Genomic DNA, 20,490 nt, shown 5'->3' on the forward strand with positions numbered 1-20,490 from the left:
CTAAGGTCTATGACAAAAATGCCTAATCTTCTATTAGTTTGGTCAGCATTTTCCTATTATGAAAAATTATACCATTATGTTCCTTTTAGGCACATATTAGTTGTGTCTGAGGGGGTGAAATACATCTTTTTAGACAAAAAGCAACCAAAATAATTTAGAAAACACTCTATTCGCTCTGTTGCTGCATTTAAGTATAATATATTTTTTCATGCTCTGAAATAAAGCTTTAGTTAGCTCTTCTCCAACATCTTCTCTAGCAGCTACTTCTATTTCATTGATCAGGATAAGCAAGGTGAATCATTTTAGTTTGTAGAATAATTCAGTGGTGATATGCTGTGGTTGCTTTGGTTGACCAAACGTAAATGGTTTGTTTGAACGCTTCAGCTAAAGCATCTGTTTTTTGCCTGCTCAGCTAAGCTGTCACTTCTGACAGTATGGAAATCCAGTTGGTGCGACTGAGGAAAAGGTAGTTGTCTTCTACAGCAATCCATAAGAGCATTTTGTTGATTGCCAGAGGAATTTTTTTGTCTATTTCAGATAAAACTGAAGAGATCAGCAAATTGATGCAAGGTGATACAACATGGATGTCATAGTTTTATCAATTTACAAGCAGAAACAAAAAGGAAGGAACCATTGAAGCACTGATGCTGAAAACTTTTCCAGAACACTTCAGATGAAAAAGTAGACAGGAAAATTAAGGATGGCTGGTTTGCAATGACAATGGAACTTTTTTTGTTCACAAGAAGTATAGGAATATATTGAGCATTCTGAACCAAAAGCTGCATTTTAAGCCTAGGCTAGAAAGAAGTTATATATCAGTTGGAAAAGAACTTGACATTACGCAGATATATAAACCTCACTTGCCTAGTTTCTAACATACCTCACAGCCTCTGAGGATGCCTGCCATAGATGTGAGTGAAATGTCAGGAGAAAATGCTTCTGAAACATGGCCATACAGCTCGGAAAACTCACAGCAACCCAGTTGATATTCCCTTTGAGGTTCAAAATTGTTTAGTTTGTTGAATATTACTAATGCAGAATTTTCTTGTTTTGCTTTGTTCAGTACTTTCATCTTAATTTAATCTCTTTAACATCTTTCTTAAGCCCATTTCTCACCTGTGTACAGAAACCTAATCATCTAAATAAACCTACATTGTAAACTGTTTATGTTATGTATAATCTGCTGACATTCCATGTTTGCTATGTTCCTACTCTCAGGTGCAATAATTAGAACCCCCCCCCCCCTTCAAGCAATCCTTAATATTTTTCCAGTTTATATAATGGGCACCATGTTACTCTGCCAATAAGATGAGCATCCAATTTTTTGTATCCTGTAACCCCATTTTTCAGGTTAAAAAAACTGGTTTACTCATGGATTTTAACTGGTTAACCAAATCCCCATGCTAAGTCTATGAGAAGCAAACATTAAATTAGTTTAATTAACTCTATATAAAATATAGACTGAACCAAACTATTTAAATTATTTTGCGTTATGGAGCTACTCTTCATGATTGTTTTTTTTTTTTCAACCCTCTCCCCCCCCCCCCCCCATTTTTTCTGGCTATGGCACTGCCTGTAACCAAACCCCATAGGGTACAAAGGTTCCACAGTATGTATTTTAAGTCATTTTTTGAGCCCCACTTTATGAGAAAGGTGGCATCTGAATACAATAAATACATAAACTAATTCATTTATATGGTTTTCTTGACAAGATTTATTCAGATTAAATTTGCCATTGCCTTCTTCTGAAGCAGAGTGTTGGACTTGCCAAAAGGCCACAATAATAATAACAATAATAACAATAATAATAATAATAATAATAATAATAATAGACAAACTACAAGCAGAGACATAACACTGTTGCTCAGATGATTCATTGGAACATGTGCCACAAATACCATCTGCCTGTGACAAAGAACTGGTGGGATCACAAGCCAGAAAAAGTTACATAAAATGAACACGTCAAACTCCTTTGGGACTGCTGAATTCAGACAGACAGAGTTCTGGAGCATAATTCTCCTGACCTCACGACTGTGTTAAAAAACAAAGTATGGATCGTTGATGTTGCAATCCCATGTGACAGCAGGATTAAAGAGAAACAACTGGAAAAGCTGACACGATATGAGGATTTCAAGATAGAACTGCAAAGACTCTGGCACAAGCCAGTAAAGGTGGTCCCAGTGGTGATCGGCACAATGGGTGCAGTGCCTAAAAACCTTGGCCTGCACTTAAACACAATCAGCGCTGATAAAATTACCATCTGCCAGCTGCAGAAAGCCACCTTACTGAGATCTGCACAAATTATTCATCGATACACCACAGTCCTAGACACTTGGGAAGTGTCCGCTGTGTGATCCAATTCAACAGCCAGCAGAGTGATCTTGTCTGCTATGGACTCATCTTGTTGTGTTTCAAATAATAATAATAATAACAACAGCAACAACAACTTTATTTATATCCCACCACCATCTCCCAGAAGGGACGTGAGGCAGCTTACAGAAAGCACATAATAGTGCTAGAACACATAAAATGGGCATAAGTACATCAACATACATAACAATAGCAGTACAAATAACCTAAAACAACACTGACTAAAGACAAGAACACAAACTAAACAAAATACTAAATAAAATGCAGCAATAGCTGCTATTAAAATGGGCAATATAACCATGTTAAATATCTCTGCCACAGCTGAATTGCAGTAACATAAAGTGCCAATTTGTCTGGGCCTCTAGTTTAGCTGATATCGAGTCATTTTCAAAGGCCTGCCTTAAAAGCCATGTTTCAGCTTCCTCTGGAAAATGGCAATGTGGGGTCTTGCCTAATTTCCCTGGGAAGAGTGTTCCTAAGCAGGGAGGTCACCACCGAGAAGACTCTCTCCCACGTCCCCATCAACCATGCTTAAGAGGGCAGTAGGACCGAGAAGAGGGCCTCCCTGGCAGAGCCTTCATGGGGGAGGCTGGACTCAAAATGTGTAGGGTTTTATAGGTGAGCAGGGCTGAGCAGGGATTCAAACACTGGCCTCTCATGGTTGTAGCCCAAAATTCAAGCCACTACTCTATGCTGGCTCCCTTGACTGGAATATATTGACAAGTGCTCTTGTCTTTTTTTGCTTAAATGTTCTTTTATTTAGGTTTCATCTATGTAACATAGTATTCCTCTTTTTCCTCTCCTTACTTTTTGGTTTCTGAATTTCCTTTACTCACATAAGGCTGCTGTCCTATGCACTTATTTTGGATAAGCTCTATTGAGCTCAGAAGGAATTAATTCCAACTAAACATGCACAGGATCAGACTGTTAATATTCTGTTTCTTTTTTCCACTCTGTCTCACTGATTTGATGCCATCTTTAACTTCTATTGAAAGATTACATGCATGGAGGAATAGAGTTGTTCTCATCAAAGAGAAGTGGCTTTGTTAACACACGAGAGGCAATTCAAGTATGCATATGTCTATATTTATAAAGAAAAGATTATGTGTAGGTTTCTGTCATACTTCCCTTTCTCCCATATACAAATTCTTTATCTTGAGGAACCCATATTGTATTTTTTTTTTGAAATTAAGCATAATTCTTAAATGTTTAATGAAATAGTATTATGTACCAGCCTTTCTTTTAATATTGATTAACAATAGGAAATCAGTCTGCATTGATTTAATGCAAATAGGTCTGTGGCTAGGGATAAAAAAAAAACTTTTCTATTTTGTTCTTACCTGTGCGAATAAAAAAAATCAAGTCTTTTTTTTCAGCTGGATAAGCTCATGAGCCTATGTTGGGTTTGCACATTTTTCAATAACTATTTTTTTGCACAATAAATTCATTTGGGGTTGGGGTGACAACAAAATGTTATTGCACAAGAACATCATTTTGGTAAATTGGATACAATGTTACATAACATACAATATAACATAAAACAGAATATTTGGGGTTGCAAAAATGACCAAAAAAACAAAAGACTTAAGGGCAAAAAAAAATTCACAGTGGTTTAATAGTGATTTTCATTGGTGTAACCCCGCACAGTAAATGCCAGGGCCATGCGAATACAAAGTAGAAGCAGCAGATAATGTAGTTAGGGTTTAGTTTGCTTACTTTCTCTAAAGAGATTTGAAATGGATGTTGGTGAGTCCCATATTATTGCATATTTTCTGCATGCTTAATGAATTGAGAGAACAATGCATGTACTTAACTTTGCTTTAGGTCAGTAGAATAATGAAAACATGGCTTTTTCATTATTGGGGGTGATTATATTCTCTACCAGCCGACTTCATTTTTCCTTCTAAGCCTAACAAACCTTACAATGGTTGGAAGTGATGGGATGGGATGGGAAAAAAGGAAGCAAACTGTAGGGGGATTATCGTGATGAGTAAATTTCACGTGTATTCTCCTATCATATATAGCAACACAAAACAAAACAAACTTTGGCAAGGGATAATAAAAATGGCTCCTTCTTACCTAGTGACTCAACCCAGTTAAGCAACTATAAAGAGCCAAGTGAGTACAAAAATATTCACACATTAACTTGAGTCATATGGACATTTTAGGTGTTGCTTTTTGAGAGTTTGTTTCTCTGCTAACCTGGAGTACCTGCGAAGTTGAGCCTTCTCCATTTGCAGATCCATATGAACTAGAGCACTTAACCCTTCTTCTACATGCTCAAAAGAGCTTGCTTGTATTTGCTCTGTAGGCTGAGGAGTAGTAGCTTCTTCCATAGGCTCTTCTTCCAAGCTCACCTGAGATAACTGTTGAACTGCTGGGCTACAGCTCCAACATTGGCCCTTCAAGCAGCAACTCCTCAGCCTTGCTCTCTCAGCCTGTGGGCTGCAGTGAAGGCCTTTGCAGGCCACATCTGGCTCTCAGGCCATGTCGTGTGCAGATCTGATATAGATCAAAACAACTGCCAATGTTTTTGGTGCTTCTTAGGGAAGTTGCTATGGAGACTTTGTGATGAGGACTGATGTCAGAATGACTCTAAGCATCTCCTTTCATAGGGTGACTGAGTCATCAGGGATTATTTTCCTATCAGCCAATGGGAGCCAAGCCTGAAAGTATTAAAACAGGCTTACTGTTTTAATACTTTCATACTTTAATACACACTGGTTATTGCTTTAGTAATAAATGCATCTTCCACCTAGAGCCTGTCTAGTGGAAGCTCAAAAATACCAAATTATATGCAGCAATTTGTTGGTAGTAATGCTAAGTAAAATCTGCAGGCAGGGTGAGAAAGAGTGATGAAGAGGACTAAAAAATAAAACATATATTTTGAATATTCCAGACAAGGAGGCATTTTGTTATATTATTGAGCTTTTGTCTCTTGATAGCACTTAAACAACATCCTGAATATTTAATTATTTGGAAGCTGGGATGTGTATGTGCTAGGTAAGAAGAAGGAAAGAAAATATTTTCCCTTTGTTGTGATTTGTAAATGTACTACCCAGGTAATTGTTAATAATGCTTCAGTGCTAAAACTAAGTAGTGTGACATTGTGAATATTACCTGATGTGGGAGTAAGGTACTAAGTGAATTCACACTGTTAACAGTAAATTAAAGGAGTGTTACTAAAAAGAATACAAAAGTATAAATAAAGCATCTTTCATTTGGGGGGTATGATAAATGACGAAATGCAGCAATTAGGAAATCTCAGCTAGCTTTGTTCATATTTTAACAGTTTTCTTCACTTTTACGATTTCTGTAATTAAGTATATGACATTCTAGAAAGCATAAATCCTGCTGAGATGTGTAAGTTAGGAGCATGCTCTTGATGTGCAATCAAAATGTGGGAGGACACTTTTTAGAGTCTTAAGTTGCTTTCATTTACCTTTGCAAAACAATTGAATGGTAAACCAGTGTGGCCTACTGAAGCGATTTCAGCACCATTGTTAACTAGAACCTCTTTTTGAAATTTATTGCATTCAATTACATTTTTAGAAGAATTTTAATTATGTGCCTGTAAAGAATAAAGATGCTCCAGGCTCCATTTGTTTATCATGGAGGCACTGGGAGGGGAAAAAATGAGGACAGAGCTTCCCAGCTCATGCAGGGGTTGCAGAGAGAGAGAGATGACTTTTAATTCGACAAGTTCAGAGAGATTTCTTAGTTTGACGCGCACAGCAGGGGGTCTTTGAGCGCCTGGCAATACTTCAGCATTCCGAGCTTTGAAAGTCTTTCCCTGCAGCAGAAATTGTATCAAAAGCCAATGATAATATTCCCTGCAAGGTAAAGCACCCTATTGAAGATTTCTAGAGCTGTTTATTTATTCATCACAGTTTTTTTTTCTTTTAGGACATATCAGGCATATAGGTAATAATTCACATAGATGATATAAAATGCAAATAAATAAAAGAACTAATTAATCTTTTGCCATGCTATATATCTTCATTGGTTTCATGTACTTATAGATACTGCTACCCATCCTTCGTCCCCCAAAATGTGCAAATGTGTCTTTCAGTAATTTTAATAAAATCGTTGTGTCTGTCATGTCTCTACCACCTGCTGGGTGTGTAAGATGTTTATGGCCATTTCCTTCCAGCATGCATTCCAAGTAATTAATTAATTTTACAGAAGGATATTCAATTTCTTGGGGGATGTCTGTTTAAAATCCCAGTTTTAAAGGGAACTTTTAGATACCAGCCTTCCCACATTGCTAAGATTAAAGCTTCATTTATATTCCAAAGATAAAATGTTTTGATTTTTTTGTGTTACCACTTCAGAAAAGAAACCACCTTGTTTTTGTTTTGTTTGGTCTCCACAGCAGAGCCGGAGTGCGGGACTGCGACAACCTTTCCCTGGTGTAATGTCATTGTCGGCTATCACATTGGCAGAATCCTCCAGCTCAGTGAAGACAAAAAGTGTCGCTCTTCTTCTTGCTCTTTCAACTGCCACTGGCATTCAAAGTGACCTTGCCTTGTAAATATTGGTGAGTGACCACAAGGGGAAAGAGCTTCCCGTTGAAAAAGAACTTGTTTTTGAAACTGTAGTGGCCTGAGGGTACTACCATGCTGCTTAAAACTGCATTTTCAAGTGGAGTAAACATTAGGGGTATATCTGCAGAAAACCTACATGCAAGGCTTCCCTCTCTCTTCTTCGTATTAGTCACCATTCCATATATTAACCTACATTTCTATTTTTAACTTAAAAGCACATGCTAAGGCTCTTATTACACACTGCAAGATAAAATGGTTGCAGTGCTCCAGATTTAGGGGAAACCTCTGCTTCTCAGAGACACATTAACACATTTATGTATTTCCCCAAATATTTCTCAGTGTGTTTCTGACAAATGGTTTATATGGGAAACATAACCGACAGACAGATTCATGATCTTAACCCAGCCTCACAGAATTCTTTTATTTGTTTATTTTGGGGGATTTTACATTTGTGACTATCCTACAGCTACAGCGTGGAGAACAAAATGAATCAGTCCTTTGGGTGTCATGTTCATATCAGAGCTCTGGGAGTAGTGGATGCCAGCCATCTGGTGTCCTCTAAAAATAAGAAAAAGACATGTGTTCTAATAATCATTGCCTGATATCAAGCCATAACACAATTCATGATTATCAGTATTGCATGTGTGTGCCTTCAAGTCACTTGTCAACTTAGATGCCTGGTAAAAATTTCAAAAATAGTCAACACTATGGAATTTGAAATAAGAGTAATTCATTTGTCACCCTGGAATTGTAGTCTGAAAGATGAGTAAGTCCTTTTTTTCTAAAGAAAGAGGAGAAATAACATAGCTTGTGTAGCCTTTTTTGTAGACACACAAAGTGCCTCCATATCTGTATACACAAGGAAATGCAATGGTCAAATTGGTATGATGCTGAGAGGTCTAGTCCTTGATGTACCTGGGGAATTCTGAACTAGAGCACTTGAATTTGTCTAATTTATCTCCAAGTTGGATGTGTAATTTCCTATATCTAACAGGGCACTTCTGCTTATAGATCTCACCTACAGTGAAATTGTTTTATCTCTCTCAATAGTCCCTTTTCAGGCAAAATCCCATTATCTATTATTCATCCTTCAAACATTATATTAGATGAAGAATTCATATGACCCGCTGCATAAAATAATCTAGATATACTTTTAAACTGGTTCTCAGGTGGACTTAAATGTTATTAAAATTATAAAGTATAATTTATTTTAATTACACAAAGACTGGCTCAGTATTTTACCCCTATTCTTGCCAAGTAGAATGCTTTAAATAGTTTACAATTTTAGAAATCCATCTCTTTGGCAATCAGAACTTTGAACACTTTATCTGTAGTCGTTACATCTGGTCAAAATAAGTGGACTTTCTCTGAATACAGAAATCAAGACATGGATGTGTCTTAATAAGACCACATAAAGATCTTTCCCACTGTCCATATTTGGAAAGGAAATATCCCTATATTACTCTCATTCAGTTTTGTTTCAGTCTTAGTCCCTTCTGTGTTTTGGTTTCCAAGTATAACTTGCAGGTTTCTTCTTTCTTTCAAAGACCTTCAGTTGTGTATCTGTGCATGCTGGTGGGTTGAATTAAATGGTTCTTGTTGTCCCAACTCTAGGATTCTATTATTCTTTATCCCCATATCATTTTGTTGCAAATATATGAGGAATGGGGAGGGGTAAAATAGTGCATATAGAAAGGGGGCATTTTTAACATCTTTCATTTTGTCCATTGCTGTTTAATGCTAAAAAGGTTTCTATGATATTAAAAGAGAAAAGAGAAATAAGGAAGAACTTTGTGACCGTGAGAACTGTTCAGCAGTGGAACTCTCTGTCCTGGAGTGTGGCGGAGGCTCTTTCTTTGGGGGCTTTTAAACAGAGGCTGGATGGTATCTGTCTGGGGTGCTTTGAATGTAGTTTTCCTGCTTTTTGGCAGGGGGTTGGGCTGGATGGCACACAAGGTTTCTACAAACTCAAGAATTCTATGATTCTACAAAAAAGAACATTTCTTTTTTAACCTTCATAATAAAAAAATCTATTTTTTGTTGTACAAGCTTCTTATCTCTGCTAGATTAACTTTACAGAATCCCTTGGATATAAGTGAGCATCCTGTTATTCTTGTCACTGTCTTCTCTATTTTTTTCCCCTTTCTTTTCTTGTTATTCCTACATCCCTGTACTACTGATTTTCCCTTGGTGCCCAATATTTTCATTTTCTTTTCTTCTTTTAATTACTCAATAATAGGCTACTGTTCTTCTTTAAATTTAGACAAATATGGTGATTGTATAAGTTTAGTCAATTTGTCCATCATTGCAGTATTAGATTTCTTCTTCAAGTTGAGGAGATTCTGGCAAGTGTATAAACCTGATCAATTTGTCCATATCTGCCAGAGCCATCATTTTTGTAATCCATAAATTTTGAGTGGGAATATCTTTTTGTTTCTGGTAATCATGGATAATATTTATTTATCGTGTCATCAGCAACCATACCATTGTATTACATTTCTAACAGAACAAAACAAACACAGAGATTTAAAAAACCCCACAGATTTTGCAAACTTGGTCGTTGGTTAAATGTCCTTTGACCAGTATCTGGCCGCTTGGAGTGCCTCTGGTGTTGCCGCAAGAAGGTCCTCCATTGTGCATGTGGCAGGGCTCAGGGTGCATTGCAGCAGGTGGTCAGTGGTTTGTTCTTCTCCGCACTCGCATGTCGTGGATTCCACTTTGTAGCCCCATTTCTTAAGATTGGCTCTGCATCTCGTGGTGCCAGAGCGCAGTCTGTTCAGCGCCTTCCAAGTCGCCCAGTCTTCTGTGTGCCTAGGGGGTAGTCTCTCATCTGGTATCACCCATGGATTGAGGTGCTGGGTTTGGGCCTGCCGCTTTTGGACTCTCGCTTGCTGAGGTGTTCCAGCAAGTGTCTCTGTAGATCTAAGAAAACTATGTCTTGATTTAAATCATTGACGTGCTGGCTGATACCCAAACAGGGGATGAGCTGGAGATGTCTCTGACTTGGTCCTTTCACTATTGGCTGCTACTTCCCGGCAGATGTCAGGTGGTGCAATACTGGCTAAGCAGTGTAATTTCTCCAGTGGTGTGGGGCGCAGACACCCTGTGATAATGCGGCATGTGTCATTAAGAGCCACATCTACTGTTTTAGTGTGGTGAGATGTGTTCCACACTGGGCATGTGTACTCAGCAGCAGAGTAGCATAGCGCAAGGGCATGTCTTCACTGTGCCTGGTTGTGATCCCCAGGTTGTGCCAGTCAGCTTTCGTATGATGTTGTTTCTAGCGCCCACTTTTTGCTTAATGTTCAGGCAGTGCTTCTTGTAGGTCAGAGCACGGTCCAAAGTGACTCCCAGGTATTTTGGTGTGTTGCAATGCTCACAGATAATGAAAGGGGATGAAAAACTCTGTTTCTCTTATTTGGCAAGTTGAGTCCATTTATATTTAAAGAAAGTAACCTCAGGATCCTGGTTCTTGAAATAGTAAATGAGCATTCAATTCTTCTTCATCACATGGAGTGACCTGCCTCTGTAGTTGAACATCTTCTTTATTCAGGATCTATTGAGGTTGCCATCTCCTCCTGCCCTCCCAGATGTTCTTTCTCTTATTTCAATTAGATCTTTGGCATGGGCTTTCAAAACTTGGTCTCATACTTTCTTGCTTGTAAACAACACAATCACATCTCTTGGAAGTTTATTCCTAATTGCATGCTAGGATTGAACCCTAAAGGTCTTGCCAATTTGAGTCTCGACCACGTGGGAAACCTCAGCCCGCAGCTGAATCAAGGGGTTTCCACACACCTTGATTTAAACAGAGCACATATTTATATACAATTGCTTATATAACTTGTTGACATTAATTAATTATTAATACATAGGAAAACATCTTAATCATCTGGAAAGTCAACGTGTTCAGGTCATATCTCCTGTGACCTTGTGCTGGTCTGCAGATGTGATGTATACAGGCAGTTCAAACAGGACCAAAAGGGAAAAATCAATATATACTTTTCTGTTGACTTTTGTACCAAAAGAGGGATATATATCACACACACACACAGACATACACACACACACTGCCCCCACAATGGGATTTCAAAAAAACCCATAGAAAAAAAGCACAAGGGGCCAAATCTGGAGAGCGGGCCGGCCACTCCAAATCCACTTGAAAAGTAGGCCTCAACGGCAAAAGCACACTCCTCACTGTTCCAACGCATGATGGCGACTGAACTGTGTCAGGACAAAACTTTATACTCCCACATCTCGAACGAGACCACTAGCGCTCCGCTATGTCTTCAACCGACTGAATGCCGCACATTTTAAAAAGGGAAGTTATGCTGCCTCACCCTGTATAATCTAGTTCAAAGCAGATAATGGGGATCATCTGCCTTCATAATCTGGATTATATGGAAGTGTAGATGTTGATCACAGCTCCATTTCTTCACCAGAAGGTTTATTCTGTAATTCTTTAATGTACCTCAGTGAGTGTTGAAACTACAGCAGACATCCCACAGGCTCAGAAGCATCTTTCTTTCTTTTTGTTGGAATAACCACAGAGCACTGGGAGTAATAAAAGAATGTGTAAAGAGATTTACACCACATTTCTCAACCATGAATAGCTTCTTGAGTGTGATGATAGTTGCTCAGTGTCTGGAACTGTTGTGCCAGACACAACAGTCAAGCCTTAGCTCTTTTTAAGATTAAAAATAGGAATACACTAGGATTCATTGGAATATGCCATGTTAAGTGGGGTTAGCTGCTGTAACTGGTTTTCTAAAAATTGATATTGCTTGACTATTATTTTTCTCAATACAGTATTTTAGTCATTTGTTCTTGGAATTAGATTATTTTTGAAGAGAGTGGGTTATATTAAACAATATTCAACCACAAATGACTGTTTTGACTAGTGATGCCTCATTTACTATCAAGAGTTATTGTGTTGTGTCAGTGTTATTTTCCTTTCCTATTTTGTATTGGAACAAGACAGTAAGGCAAGGTGGAGGGGCTTAACCCGCAGTGTGTCAGGGTGTTGTTGTTTTTTTTTAAAGAAGGCACTACTACCAAACTCTCTTTCAGAAGTTTTCTCTGAAAGTTATATATAAAAAGCTTTAAAGACATGTTTGCCACTTTGAAGTCTTTGTCTCTGAACTACACATAGAGGCTTAATGAGGACACTTCCATGCTGCTTGGTACAAATATTGATTGATTGTACACACTTGCATTAGCTTCTAGCATCATGAGCAATCCTCTTTCCTATAAAAGTGTCTGCTGTGTGTTGAGATTTTGTAAAAGACTTTGCCAGACTAGAGTTTTAAGGTATTCTAGTTCTTCAGATGTATTTCCCTGTGACTGAAAGGAAAATTCTCTCAATATATAGCTGTGGTTGATTATTGAATAATCACAAATACTGAACAATAGGAATAAGAGGACAGAATAATGTCATTATGTTTGAACATCCATCAAGCACTTTTCACTAAGCCCACCAGTTTTCGTTCTGTCACTTGTCATTTTCTCAGACATTCCCAGTCTATCTGCTATTAATGCCATTCTGTCCCATTTCTACATCTGTCTGCAAAGTTTTTAAATCTCCAAAAATAAAAGTATATATTTTCTTGCACAATTCTGATCAAGGTTACACAAAATTTTGGCTCTGTGACTTTAAAAGTTTTAGAACCCCTGCGCTATAGTAAGCAACTGCATAAGGCAAAGACAATTCCCCTCCCTGCTGCCTGACTAACTATTTTTCCAATTTACCAGAAATTGTTTTCAGCCAATATTTTCAGCTACCAATTAACTACAAAAATGACTTGGCATAGTGTGAATGTAAGCCAGACTAATGTGGATATGCATAGTTTGGGTGCATTTTGATTAATGTTGAGATGAGAAATTACAGTAGAGTCTCACTTATCCAACATAAACGGGCCGGCAGAACGTTGGATAAGCAAAAATGTTGGATAGTAAGGAGGGATTAAGGAAAAGCATATTAAACATCAAATTATGTTATGCTTTTACAAGGACAAGGATGCATCGAGAACAACAAAAGGGGACTGTAGAATCATGTAGAGCCTACAGTCTGTACTTTCCCCACTCCTGCAATAGATAGATAGATAGAATTTGATAGAGTCATTTCCAAGTAATACAAGTGGTACAAGTAATACAAGGAGGAATAATAGAACTCCAAGCAGTATGCCTTCCATCTATCTCAGTTCTCCATCTCAAAATACTCATGACTCTGGAAATCATCCAGAGTCGTGAGACAATTTAATGTTTAGACATTGCCATTTTTTCCAATAAAAAGGCTAAAAAAGATGGAGCCATGACTCACTAGTGTTTCAGTTCTGGGTCTAACTCAGGCATAACACATCACAAGACTGAGTAGTAGGGGGTTTTCCCACCATGTGAAAGAAGGCTTCTACAGACAAATCTTTATGGACACATTTCCCCAAAGGCTGAAATCCACTACACAGACAGATTAGATCCATTTGGCTATTTGTGTGTAACTATGTAGAGGGGAAATATATTAGAATCCACCATATATAACAGATTAAAAGCATTGAGCTTTCTTTAGTAAACAGATCTGAATAGGAATTAAAAGTGAAGGCTCACTTGAATCCCTTCAGTTCCAGATGTAAACTTCGACCAGTTTATGCAGAAAGACCTTTCTAGGAAAGTAGGAAGATGCCCTTAGTGCAGAACTTTTGAGAGCAAACAGAGTCTCCTTCTTTTATTATATTTAAGAATGGAGCAAAACAGAAGGCAGACTACTAGGTCTGCAAAGATGACAGTTTACTAAGTCTGCAAAGATGACAGTTTATAACATATCTTAAATTTCACATTTTAAAGCTAAGCATTTCGAAATCAATTTCCCATTCTCAGTCTGTCTAGTGAACAGCTTAACATTCATGTATACTTCTTTTTCTAAAAATGGCATAATGCTCTCTTTTGTTGTCTGGTTCTAAGTGCTCTTCCTTTCAAGTAAGAATTAATTGTATTTATTATTGAAATCACATTAAACAAAATGCACATCTGAGATATTTGAGGACTCTGTCAGATGCTGGGTTTTTTTTGCATGACACCAGGTCATACCTGAACATTTCTATTGGGCTTTTCACTGTTAGATATGTAATCCTTGCTAAATGTTTTGAAAGAAAGGAATCAAATAAATTGCCCTATTTTGGTCTTTCTCATCTGTATATAGTTGTGCAGCTCTAGTAGACCGGTAAATTACCAGGAGACAAACTTTTTTTGAAAAAAAAATAGAGTGCTTTTAAGGCAGAAAATTGCTTTTTTGCAGCATCATCTAAAGGACTGGATATGACAAAAGGACAGGAGGTTACCACTATTCAGTAGCTTGTAAAGTATATCTTTACAACAAAACTGATACGTAAGGTTTTTTTAGTTGACTATAAAAGATTTACAATATTACTTATGAGCCATAACATGAACAGAAACTATACATTTTAGAAACAAGCTTTGCAACTGTGTCTTTTGACCACCTGTGGCAACTCAACTGTCCTGGATACCATGAGGGGTCTTCAATATATGATCATACGGTGGTTTGTTACCATCTTTAGAAGCTCCAGACACAATAGGAAAAGGCTAGGGAGTACAAAAGTTCTTCATCCTCATCTCCTTGGTTTTATCTGTTCATTCTGTTCCTCATTTGTTTGAGAGCTCTCAAGGAAGCCAGTGTGTGTGGGGGGGGGGGGAGGGGGAGAGAATAAAACTTGTGCCCTTTGATCATCCCATTGATGCCATATAAAAGTATTTGTGTATGTTATTAACTTCTTTTTAAAGCAATTTGCAAATGCAATATAAACCAGTGAGAATAGTTGCATTAAGATTGGGGGCTATGTGTGTGAGAAGCATACCATCTACTAGTTCAGAGACGTATAAAGAAAATGTGGACCTATTATCATGGTAATGGGCCAGTGGAGGTTTGTCAGGGTTTGGGATATTAATCTTAATACACATTCACATTCGTTAATTGTTCCTTTGGTACTCTAATGGCATTAGCTCTGAATCTGTGTAATATTAACAGTATTATGTAGTTCTATAGTATGTAGCCATAATACCACATGGGTATAAAAAGCTATATAAAAAGTGTCACATGCTTCTGATTCCAAAGATTTAATGTTATTATTATTGTTATTTTAAAATCCAAAATGATCAAGCCTCTACAATTAAGAAATGGGGATTGTCCAAACCATGCCATTTGGGAAATCAATGCTCTACCTTTCCCTGTTTGTAGATAGGGCGAGGGTAAGATAATAAGTCTCTCAGGATTAACAAAGAAACCTAGTGGAAAGTATTTGGCATGGGGATTTCATCATGTAGTTCTCTCTGTTATTGCTGCTCTTGGTTTCACATTTTTGTCTTTATTAAAATGTAGCTGTCTGGCTTTTTTTGCATCTTTTATAGCCTTTGTCAAGAATTTTCAGCATGGGCAGGTCTTGGTCTTTTTTCTATCACAGTGTCAGGTGACAGCAAAAAGTTTGGCCAAGGTTTTTGATAGGAGACATGTAAAGCCACTGATGCACCAGGGCTCTTGGGAAATCTGTGTGAACTCTCTTCAAAAATCCTGTGAAACCTCTAACCCAGCAATATAATCCCCACTATTTGCCAGCAGTTTGCCCAATTGATGTTTCCTAATGTTAAGCAGGCATCCAGTGACAGCAGGAGTCAAGAGGTAATGTTCTCAGTTCCTCAGTAAAATAAGGATATATAAAGGGAATATTGGATTACTTCAGAAGTCCTTTTGGGTATAGGATATTTCAGGGGACCTGTCACAGCATACTTAAAAGATGACTTTTTGAAACCTTCCAACTATTTGGAAAGGAAGGAGGATAGGCTGTCTGATATAATCGAATGATTGACTGTTCTTATCCAAGTCCTTAGTAAAGCTTAGGAAAAGGCGTGACACGCATGGCAAGTTTTCAAGTAATGTTGTGATCCTAGTTATTGAAAATGGGATTCTATCCCGTGGCTGTGTACACTTTAAAGAACCTTGCTGTTCTGAACTTTTCTATCAACAATTTCAGCTTAGTTTTTTAAATGTTTGAAATATAACTGATAGTATCTCACAGGTTGAAAGTTTCCAATCTCAGAAAGAGATTTCATCATTACAAAAAAATAAGTCCTACTGCTGTACTCTTGTTCATCCTGACTGTTTCCCTGAGAAAATCTAATTTTCTTATTGCACACCGTGAAAGCACTTAATGCTCCTCTCCAAAACAGTGAGAATTTTATAGTAAAGACTGTTAGCCAACCTAATTATAGGACTTAGATATTTCTTCCCAGTAATATAATTCACTGACTGTAGGACTACATGTATTTACTTCATGTTACTCATACACTATTACATTATTTCAACATTACTACCTAGAATTTCTCTTTGTTATGAGTTTCACGTGAAACCAATGAATGTACTGCCCTGTTAAAATGACTATAGAATTGCTGGAAAATGACATACAGCAGGAGGTCCTCCTTGTCATTACACACAGAAACTCAAAAGCCGCAGCTATCCTTCAGCTGGCAGTGTGTATCCCAAAGCATTTCCTCATATCTAGGCTGCTGACTCTTTTTCTTCTTTTTGCCTTGTGATCCATCATTGCAAAGTAAGAGCAGCATCATTTGAATGCTGGCCATTCCATTTCACAGTGGGTCTTCCGTGTCAATATGCTGCTGTGTGATTAGCTCTTCACTTATTTGTTTGACCTTTGATTATGAGAATGTTTTCAACCTGCCCCACAAAGATTCTAGGTTAATGTATTTCCAATGAATCTCTTTTCCCAAAAGCAGATAGTAGCAAAAGCATTGGTATGACAACTAACTCCTGGCATCTGGAGGGGGCTACAGGGGGTTGATAATCCTGTTTTATCTCAGTCGGGCAGGAAATAACAGGTGTTTTTTCATGAGTTAGTGACTATAATTGTTTGATAAATGTGGTTTATCTGATAATTTATTTATTTATTAGGCACCCTTTCATTTAATGAGCTCAAGATGGTATACATAGCTCTCCTCTTCCCTTTTTTATCCTCTCCAGAACTTGGTGAGAAAAAAAGGCCTGGAAAATGATCAGCCTAAGGTCACCCAGGGAATTTCATACCTCATATGGGTCTTCCAAGTCCCAGTTTAAAACTCTTTCCTTGCACTGGCTCTCTCACTGTATCTCCATTAAGAATGTCCATTAAGAACCTGAACCACAGGTTCTTAATGTACAATCTAAATCATTAGCTTTGTTCTAACAAAAAGCACTTCAATCTGTCCAACAAACTGATCAAACATCCTGCTGGAATCACCATGGATCATGGTAATTTCAGCGATGCCCATCCAGGGGTGTGGGAACCTGTTACACATTGCCCAACTCACTCAACTCCGCACCCCATGGGGGAGTGTCCACTACCTGGCTTCCCCCATTGATACAAGGCAACACAGGAAGCCTCTCATGTTGCCACCATGGTGGCATGTGCCAGTTTGCCTTCCTTTTTTTATGACTGAGCCCTTCTGGAAATTGAAGGCATCATGGGATAAGAGCCCGTTGGCTCCGTCTAAAAAGGACAGGTGAACTGATACATGCTGCAGTATTTGCCCCATCTGATGAGGTTTCAAGATAATTTTTTAATCCTACCGTCCTATTCATTCTTTCTCTTCCATACCTTCCAAAAAAGCTGCTCATGAGGATTTTGAACTTTCTATATGAAATTTGACAAATAACACAATTGCATTAGACATACAGTACAACCACTATATCCACAGAACTGATATATACAATTTCCCTTATCTGTGATTTTACTTGTTAAGTTATTCACTTAGAGCCTCCTGTATAAGCTGCTCCTTCTTCTTTGTACCTCTGCATTTATCCCATTAAAAATAATGGGATTTCCTCCCACTCTTAGCCTGCATTGGGTAGGAGATATCTATTTGCTGGCCTCATGAAATGAGGGGGTGGAGCAATTCTATTTAAGGGCTGCTCCACCACATTCCCTCACTCTTGGGTCTTTGTTGGCCCACCCTCCTTCCTTCTTTCACAGTCACTGGGTACGCTGTACTGTCACGAGGGACTTGGACAATTGGCTAATGGTGAAGCATTAAATAGGTTTTCCACATCAGATTTTTGGAGGGAGAGTTGAGTTCAGTGAGCACCTCTGGCACCCCTTTGGTGAAGAATTGATATCTGGAGCTGCCCTTGAGTTTCATGCAATCAGAGGATGAGGAAAGTTACTGTCCTTGGGGCTGATCTCAGGGTTTATTCCCTCAGCAGAGGATCATGTGGATAGAGAATTGACATTCTCTGATTAGCCTCCCAGTTTAATAGCTCACCTGGGAGCAACCCTTTTTTAACTTGGGTTCTTTTCAGTGATTTCTCTGAAATCTATAGTGATTTCTCCTAGGGAAATTGGGGAGGAAACCACTGTTCCGATTACTCCCACACCAGTTTGCTCCCTCCATTAGGCTTTCCATATCACTTAGAAGCAATTAGATAGGTGACATTAATTAAGTTTCCCTTATTGCAATCCATATGTGGTCTCATTATTCTATCTGTTGGTTAGCAATAATTTTTTTTCTTTCTAGTTTAATGCATCTATACAAACTATAGGAATTGCTCCTTCTCCCCAAGATATGAGAGATCATACTTTATATAAGATTGATTTTAGTAAGGTACATTGCCTCACTGTTTCTAGTGTAAAGAAACAGTTGTATAATTATAATTTTAAAAGCAAAACAAGATTCCTAATGTAAAGAAATACAGATTTCTAGTTATCTGAAGCATTTTGAAGATGTGCCAATTGCGTAAAATTCCCTGTTGACATTAACACCATGGAACTCATAATCTTTCAGAATCTCCATCTGTATTTGCACGAATGCTAGAGGCCAGTGATAAACATCAAAACAGGTTAAAATGAGGCCAAGCACCATAAATCTAAGAGATCTATTCTTGACAGCAGCCATGGCTGCAAACAGTTGCATACCATTTTGGCCACTTTGGCAAAGGACCTAAGCCTTCAGCGGCTTAACCAAGGGCGTGAAGGTCTAATCAAGGGTCAGAATTATGAGTGTCTGCTTTTAAGAGGCTTTCCCATTCACAAACACATTGTGCAGCAGTTCATGACTGGGGCCAGTTCCTGTCTCTTCCTTTGAACTGACACATTCATTTCCCACCCACCCCTTCATTGCTTCTTGTTCCTTTTCATCTCTTTTCTCTGAAGTACCCTTTTCACCTGCAGTGTCCATTCTTCTTAAAGTAAGAATGTATGGTCCACCTTATTTATAAGAAATACTGGAAGGTAATTCTTAATGCCTTGTGGCTGACATTTTGGGGAAAAATCGAATCCATCTTTCTCTGCCATCAGATAAAAGTGATTGCACTATGCAATGGATTAAAAAACTACAAAACCTGATCCTTTGAACATAAACACCAGTTACTAAACACATCATTTGGTATGAGATTTAGAACTTGGATCACAGTTTATTTTACACTATTGAATGCATGGCTACAAGCTGGGATCTGAATTTCTGTGAGACAGTTATAGTATTTAATTAGCAAATGAATGATCATTCACTTTTACAGGTGGCTGTCCTTATTAATAAACATTACACTGTTCCTTTTTTTTATTGTTATGCTCTAAATATTTCCAGCCTGGGAGTACTAGTTAGTATGAGACATGTAAAAACAATCGGCCCATGGGCTCCTTCAGGTGAAACGCCAGGCTGTGTTCTTTTGCTAGTTGACTAGAGATGTTATTTCAAGACCACAAGAATGCTGATTCAAGTCTTTGGCACTCTGAGATGTTTGGCTAATAATACACAATCAATGACATTTAAATTATAAAAGCATTCAGGAATGATTTGTTGATCAGATGTTATACTTGTCTAATATTTAGAATTACTTGTAGGCAAAATAGAGAAGATAGATAATAAAACAAATATAAAAATATAAAATATATATAATAGTCTGAGATTCACATGATTGAATTATAATACTATATATATATATATATATATATATATATATAGTTTCTGTTTCTGTCCAGCACATACTGCCTCTTCTTTCCCTTCGAGGTTAGGGTGGGAGCAGTTGGTAGGAAGGATGGGCCTTTCATCTGCTTCTAGCCTAGACATGATGGAACTGTGCCTGTCTCTTCTTCTCTGCCTTTGAAGCCAGGGCAGTGGCAGTTGGGATGGCAAGATGGTTTTCATCAGCTTCTGGGCCAAGGCATGAAGAGACTGCTCCTCCTCCTCTCCTTCTAAGGCCAGAGCAGTGGCAACTAGAAAGGAGGGTGGGCCTTTCATCTGCTTTTGGGATTGGGCATGATAGAACTATTTACCTCTTCTCTCTTTCTGAAGCCAAGGCAGTGAGAATTGGGATGGCAGGAGGGTCTTTCATCTGCTTCTAGGATGGAAGTAATATAACCAATTTAACCATTATTTATCTATGGATTGATGGTTATTTAGTTTTATTCAAAAAATACAGTTGATACATTTTTCTGCAGCCATAATCGTAAGAAAATATTAAGTGGGCTATTAATTCTAGCTGATAAGAACCTTTTCTACAATAAGTTCTTGTAGGAGAGGTGAA

General features: G+C 38.0%; 1 protein-coding gene across 1 annotated transcript in view; it reads left to right on the plus strand.

Moving 5' to 3' along the window:
- Positions 1 to 20,490, plus strand: part of TENM3 (teneurin transmembrane protein 3) — a 1,604,633-nt gene that overhangs the window by 537,864 nt on the left and 1,046,279 nt on the right. Inside the window, exon 3 of the mRNA XM_060778662.2 lies at positions 6,746 to 6,910. The gene's annotated coding sequence lies outside the window, so the exon portion shown is untranslated. The remainder of the gene's footprint in view (positions 1 to 6,745; positions 6,911 to 20,490) is intronic.

This window comes from Anolis sagrei, chromosome 5 (assembly GCF_037176765.1).
Source record: "Anolis sagrei isolate rAnoSag1 chromosome 5, rAnoSag1.mat, whole genome shotgun sequence".
Taxonomy (NCBI): Eukaryota; Metazoa; Chordata; class Lepidosauria; order Squamata; family Dactyloidae; genus Anolis; species Anolis sagrei.